Genomic DNA, 7,095 nt, shown 5'->3' with positions numbered 1-7,095 from the left:
TTGAGCCGCCGCGCCCGGCCTTTTTTTTTTTTTTGAGACAGAGTCTCGCTCTGTTGCCCAGGCTGGAGTGTAGTGGCCTGATCTCAGCCCACAGCAACCTCCCCCTCCTGAGTTCAAGTGATTTTCGTGCCTCAGCCTCCTGAGTAGCTGAGACTACAGGTGTGCACCACCACAACTGGCTAATTTTTGTATTCTTACTAGAGACAGGGTTTCTAGTAAGAAACCTGCTTTCTAGCCATATTGGCTAGGCTGATCTCCAACTCCTGACCTCAGGTGATCCACCCACCTCAACCTCCCAAAGTGCTGGGATTACAGGTGCGTGCCACTGTGCCGGACTTTTTTCTTTTTCTTTTTTCTGAGACGGGGTCTGGCTCTGTCACACAGGCTGGAGTGCAAGATCTTCACTCACTGCAACTTCTGCCTCCTGGGCTCAAGACAGCCTCCCACCTCAGCCTCCCAAGTAGCTGGGGTTACAGGCACACACCACTATGCCCAACTAACTTTTGTATTTTTTGTAGAGATGAGGTCTCACTATGCTGCCCAGGCTGGTCTCAAACTCCTGCGTTCAACCAATCTGCCCGCCTTGGCCTCCCAAAGTGCTAGGATTATAGGCGTGAGGCACCACGCCCACCCGACCATGTTTACATGTTTAATGTAAACTTCACATACAGTGAAACACACAAATCTTAAGGGTATCATTAGAGGACCTTTGCAAATTAATATACCTGTGTAGCCCAAACCCCTATCAGGATCTACAACTGTGCTGTCCAATACAGTGGCCACTAGCCACATGTGGCTATTTTAATTTAAACTTAAATCAATTAAAATTAAGTGAAACTCAAATCCAGTGCTCAATTGCTACATGTGGTTAGTGGCTATTACATTTGGATAGCACAGATAGGGAACAATTTCCTTCACTGCCTGAAATTGTAAGAATATTATTATCACCTAGAAACTTCCTTTGTGCCCCTTCTCAGACAATCTCCACCCTCAGTCCTCAGACAACCTCTGTTCTGATTTTCTTTTCTTTTCTTTTCTTTTTTTTGAGACAGTCTTGCTCTGTTGCCCAGGCTGGAGTGCAGTGGCCGGATCTCAGCTCACTGCAAGCTCCGCTTCCCGGGTTTACGCCATTCTCCTGCCTCAGCCTCCCGAGTAGCTGGGACTACAGGCGCCCACCACCTCGTCCAGCTAGTTTTTTTTGTATTTTTTAGTAGAGACGGGGTTTCACCGTGTTAGCCAGGATGGTCTCGATCTCCTGACCTCGTGATCCACCCGTCTCGGCCTCCCAAAGTGCTGGGATTACAGGCGTGAGCCACCGCGCCCAGCTGATTTTATTTTCAACCGTGGATTAGTTTAGCTTGTTCTAGCTTTTTTTTTTTTTTTTTTTGAGACGGAGTCTTGCTCTGTCGCCGGGCTGGAGTGCAGTGGTGTGATCTTGGCCCACTGCAACCTCCGCCTTCCGGGTTCAAGCGATTCACCTGCCTCAGCCTCCCGAGTGGCTGGGACTACAGGCAAGTGCCACTACACCTGGCTAATTTTTTGTATTTTTAGTAGAGATGGGGTTTCACCGTGTTGGTCTGGCTGGCCTTGAACTCCCAACCTCAGGTGATCCGTCCGCCTCGGCCTCCCAAAGTTCTGGGATTACAGGTGTGAGCCACTGAGCCCGGCTGGATTTATGCTTTTATTATTTATTTATTTATTTATTATTATTATTATTATTATTATTTTGAGACGGAGTCTCGCTCTGTCACCCAGGCTGGAGTGCAGTGGGGCAATCTCGGTCCACTGCAACCTTCACCTCCTGGGTTCATGCCATTCTCGTGCCTCAGCCTCCCGAGTAGCTGGGACTACAGGCGCCTGCCACCACGCCCGGCTAATTTTTTGTATTTTTAGTAGAAACGGGGTTTCGCCATGTCGCCCTGGCTGGTCTCGAACTCCTTACAAGTGATCCACCCGCCTCGGCCTTCCCAAGTGCTGGAATTAGAGGCGTGAGCCACTGCGCCCGGCCAGGATTTATGTTTTAATTTACTTTGAATAAATACCTAGGTGAGAAATTCTGGGTCATAGAATAATTGTATATTTAGTTTTATATGAAACTGCAAGATCTTTCTCCAAAGTGGTTGTACTCCCCGCACAGGTTTTTGTCTGAGCAACAAACTCCCTGAACAGAAAGGTATCGAACGTGCAACTAGACACCGCCTGGTGGTGGATTAATGGTTCTCGGGTCTTCGCTCCTCCCCGCTGCCCGCGCCGTGGTCCTACCAGCTGCATCCTGATTGGCCGGCGTCGAAGGGAGGCGGGGCCAGAGGGAGCCCTTATTCCTGGGGCTGTACTTCCCTTCGACTTCGGGCAGTTCTCGGCATCCGCCCGGCACTCTGCTCACTGCTGCCGCCGTAAGGTCAGTCTGGATTGAGGTGCAACGCTGCTCTCGGATCTCCTCGCCCAACCCAAAGCCTGGTTTGGAGGCAAGATCTCAAGAGGAAAGGGTTTTCTTCATTTTGAAATTTCCTTCTCGGAATATCCTTCCACACGTCTTATCTGCTCGCTCTCATTGAGAAGTCTCGGTTCAGTCCCTGGCTCATTAATAACAGCTACAATGACATTAGCACAGAGGGGGTTACAAAATGCATTTTTGGCATTATCTCATGTGATACTCAAAAGGCCCCGTCCCCTCCACCTTAGGATCCTTTCTCTCCAAGCTTTTTGCCCTCCCGCTTTCGCAGCCCGAAGCTTAAAAGGACAGCCTGTAGAGGAGCTGAACGGGAAACGGTATTTATTTTACTTTCTTCTAGCTTCCAGAGCAGGACGGCACCTTGCACTGTCATCACCGGGCAGCGGACACTCATTTACTCATTTTGTTGAATCTCTCATACAGCTGATCCTCTCTTAACTTCCACGACTTCACACTCCCCTCATTTCTTCTTGTCTACTGGCTGCTCCATGTTAATCTCCTTTGCTAACACCTCTTCCTCATTAGACCTCTCACTGATCCTCCCCTCCCCTTTCCTCTCCTGCCCTCCCTGCCTCCCTTCCTTCCTTTCCTCCCTCCCTTCCTTCCTTCCCTCCCTCCATCTCTCCCTCCCTCCCTCTTTCCTTTCTTCTTCGGTGACTCAATTATCAACTACATGATGATTCCCAACATTCTATCTCCAGCCTGCCCTTCTTCCCGGAACACCAAACAATATCTCCATTTGTCTTCCTGATATTTCCACATGAATGCCAATAGGCATGTCAGACTCACCTTCTCCAAAACAGAGGTTTTAATCTCCTTCCCCAGTTTTCCTCCTGTCTTTATCATCTCAGTAAATGGCACCACCAGTGTGGACTCAGTTAAAAAACCCACACCATATCCCTGATTTGTTTCTTTAACTGCCACATCCAACCAACCATTGAAACTTGATGTTTCTTGTCTTTTTTTTTCTTTCTTTCTTTCTTTTTTTTTTTAAGACGGAGTTTTGCTCTTGTTGCTCAGGCTCGAGTGCAATGGCGCCATCTCAGCTTACCGCAACCTACGCCTCCAGGTTCAAGCAATTCTCCTGCCTCAGCCTTCTGAGTAGCTGGGATTACAAGCATGCGCCACCACACCTGGCTAATTTTGTAATTTTAGTAGAGATGGGGTTTCTCCATGTTGGTCAGGCTAGCCTCGAACTCCCGACCTCAGGTGATCCGTCCGCCTCGGCCTCCCAAAGTTCTGGGATTACAGGCGTGAGTCACTGCGCCCGACCATTTTTTTTTTTTTTTTTTTTTTTTTTAACAAGGTCTTGCTCTGTCACCCAGGCTGGCAATTGTTGTAGCTCACTGCAGTCTCCAACTCCTGGCCTTCAGCAATCCTCCTGCCTCAGCCTCATAAATAGCTGGGACTAAAAGGTGTGCAGCACCATGCCTGGCTAATTTATTTTTACAATTTTTTTTGTAGAGATAGAGTCTCACTATGTTGCCCAAGTTGGAAGGTAGGGTCTTTCAAGACGTATAAATCAGATTTTGCAGCTGGTATAGTTAAAAGCCCTCAATGCCTCCCTAAGACTATTCATTTTAGAATAAAACCCACAGTCCTTACCGTAGCCTGAAGTCAATTCCCCCTTCTGTGCAATGTGACCTCAAGCCTACTGCTCTCCCTTGCTCACTAAGCTTCTGTCACATTGGCCTCCTTGATGTTTCTTAATACCCAAAGCCCTTTCTTATGCCAGAGTCTTTGCACTTGCTCTTTCCTTTGCAGGAAATGCCCTCCCCCTTCCTCCCCACCTCTTTGTGTGGCTGTCTTTTTAGTCATCGTTTAGGTCTCAGCTGAAATATCCACTCTTCAGAAAGGCTTCCCCCACTACACATACCATATCTAAAAATGGGCTCCCCCAGTTTCTATTTTTTTTAGAGGGAGTCTCACTCTGTGGCCCAGGCTGGAGTGCAGTGGCGTGATCTCAGCTCATTGCAGCCTCCACCTCCCGGGTTCAAGCAATTCTCCACCTCAGGCTCCCGAGTAGCTGGGATTACAGGTGCCCACCAACATGCCTGGCTAATTTTTGTATTTTTAGTAGAGATGGGGTTTCACCATCTTGGCCAGGCTGGTCTTGAACTCCTGACCTTGTGATCCGCTTGCCTCAGCCTCCCAAAGTGCTGGGATTACAGGTGTAAGCCACCACACCTGGCTGCCCAGTTTCTATTTTATTACCCTATTTATGTCCTTTACAGAACTTAACACATTGAGTTGTTAACATGTTTATTTGTTTACTTGCCTGTGGTCCCTCTCTTTCAGCCTCATGAGGACAGGGATCATGCCTGTCATGTTTATGGCTTTGTCCCTGATATATGGGAAACTCTCAATGGGTATTTTTTTTTTTTACTTTTTTTGAGAGACAGATTCTTCCTCTGTCGCCCAGGCTGGAGTGCAGTGGCGTGATGAAGGTTCACTGCAACCTCTGCCTCCTGGGTTCAAGTGATTCTCCTTCCTTAGCCTCCCGAGTAGCTGAGATTACAGGTGCACGCCATCATGCCTGGCTAATTTTTGTATTTTTAGTAGGGACAGGGTTTTTGTCATGTTGGCCAGGCTGGTCTTGAACTCCTGACCTCAGGTGATCCACCTGCCAAGGCCTCCCAAATTGCCGGGATTATAGGCATAAGCCACCACGCCCAGCCACAACAGTTATTTTTTGAATGGATGAATCAATGAGTAAAGAAACCACGCCAAGTCCCGATCCCTCTATCTCTTTTCTAGCTCTTGAATCTATCCTCCACATCTTCGTAACCACTGCTCTGGTTCAGTGGTTCAGCAAGTTGCATTACCTCCAACTTGGATTTCTGGAATAATCTCCTATTCAATGGACTACCCTGTCTTTCTTGCCCATATTGCAGTCATGAAAATGAGCTTGTAAGATGAAAATGAAATTGTGTCATACCTCACTTCAAGCTTCAGTAGCCCCCTGCTATTTGCAGGAGGTATTTCAATCCCGTAGGTCAGCAGTCAAGGCCTTTAGCACTCTGGCTCCTGCTGCCTCCTTGGCGGCATCTGACCGAATTCACCTTCCCCATTCTGCCCCCCACACATATGACCACATAAAGACTGCCTACAATTCACCTAACAAGTCAGGATATTCTACAAGTTCTCACTTTTGTGAGATGTTTTCTTGTCCTGAACTTTCCCTCTGCCCCCATTCAACTAACCCTGCTGGAATACAACTCAGCCCCTCCTCTGGGAGCCACTCTCACCATGCACCATGTACTTTTTCATCAAAGTCCTTATCAGGGCTGGGTACCATGTCTGAGGCCTGTAATCCCAGCACTTTGGGAGGCCAAGGTGGGAGGATTACTTGAATCTGGGAGGTTGAGACTGCACTGAGCCATGATTGCACCACTGCGCTCCAGCCTGAGTGACGGAGCAAGACCCGTATTATTATTTTTTTAAGTGCCCTTATCAGGACTTGCCTACCTTCCTACTGGTTTGGTTCATCAGCTCTCCAAGGCAGGACTCGGATCTTGCATGGTGTGGTCACACGATGCTGCCCAAAGGAGTCATTTAGTAGGGAGCATGGACTGTGGAGTCAAGCAGGGTTTGAATCTAGTCAAGTGGCCTTAACCGGGTCATCTAACTTCTTCAAGCCTCAGGTTCCTGATCTGTTCAATAAGGATAACAATTGTATCTATTTCATGGATACTTTGGTGAGGATTAAATGATATACAGGGAGAGTTTAGAATAGTGAGTAGATAACAGGGGGTCCTTACATTCTTTTGAGTGAATAATTGTAGGATGATGTCTTAGAAAGCACCCTCACTTAAGGGGCACTCAGTACACTGCAGAATGATTAAATGGTACACATGCAAAACAGACCCCCACACCCTAAAACCTTCAATGACTTCCCCATTGCCCTGAGGTTAAAATGTGGTCTCCTCCACACAACCTACAAGGCCCTCTCTGCACAAAGCTGTCTGCTTTTCCAGACTGGCCGCCCTACACACACATGCTGTGCTGTTCATGCCTCCATGCCATTGCTTACACCCTGTCCCCTCTCCCTAGAATGCCTGTCCTACCCCTTTGTCCTGGTTCTGGTGCCCCTCCTCTGTGCATTTACCCTCTCATTTAACACTTGGCATTCTCATCTGCTTACATGCCTTTCTCCCCAATAGAGGACAGGGATCCTGAGCTCTGCCATTATCTTCTAGCCACTATCATAGGGCCTGACAGACAATCAAATAAAATAAAATACGTGTGTTGAATGAATGCACACGGTATAGAGGCAAAACCAGAGGGCTAGCATGAGCTAGACGGGGAAACTGAGGCCAGAGTAGTTCTCAATGGCTCATTCCCCAAAATGACAGAACTATTTGGATGTCAAAACCAACCTGACCTCACCGCTCTCTCCCTACAAAGGGCTGCTTCTGCATAACAACATGAATTTCCCTAGGGTCTCCGCTCTGTTGCAGGTAGAGCATGAGTTTCCAGAAACAAGATCTTCCGAGTCCTGGGGCATTGGAGTACAATGCAGCACAGCTCTGCAGATTGAGGGAATAAAACCATATGGTGGCTGAAAGAGGTTGCTACATACACAGACTATCTCAGATCCTCAGCCTCAATTTTCCTTCTTCCTTCCTTCCTCTCTCTCTCTC

The 7,095-nt window shown here is 48.0% G+C and overlaps 1 long non-coding RNA gene across 1 annotated transcript in view; it reads right to left on the bottom strand.

Annotated features, from left to right (window-relative positions):
- Positions 1 to 660: 660 nt before the first annotated feature.
- Positions 661 to 7,095, bottom strand: part of LOC105488562 (uncharacterized) — an 8,810-nt gene continuing 2,375 nt past the window's right edge. Inside the window, exons 2-3 of the long non-coding RNA XR_011626444.1 lie at positions 5,921 to 6,105; positions 661 to 2,591 (exon numbers count right to left, since the gene is read on the bottom strand). This is a non-coding gene — a long non-coding RNA (uncharacterized lncRNA). The remainder of the gene's footprint in view (positions 2,592 to 5,920; positions 6,106 to 7,095) is intronic.

The sequence above is a fragment of the Macaca nemestrina genome, chromosome 7 (assembly GCF_043159975.1).
Source record: "Macaca nemestrina isolate mMacNem1 chromosome 7, mMacNem.hap1, whole genome shotgun sequence".
Classification (NCBI taxonomy): domain Eukaryota; kingdom Metazoa; phylum Chordata; class Mammalia; order Primates; family Cercopithecidae; genus Macaca; species Macaca nemestrina.
The sequence above is the reverse complement of the archived record's forward strand: the minus strand, read 5'-3'. Positions and strand labels throughout refer to the sequence as shown.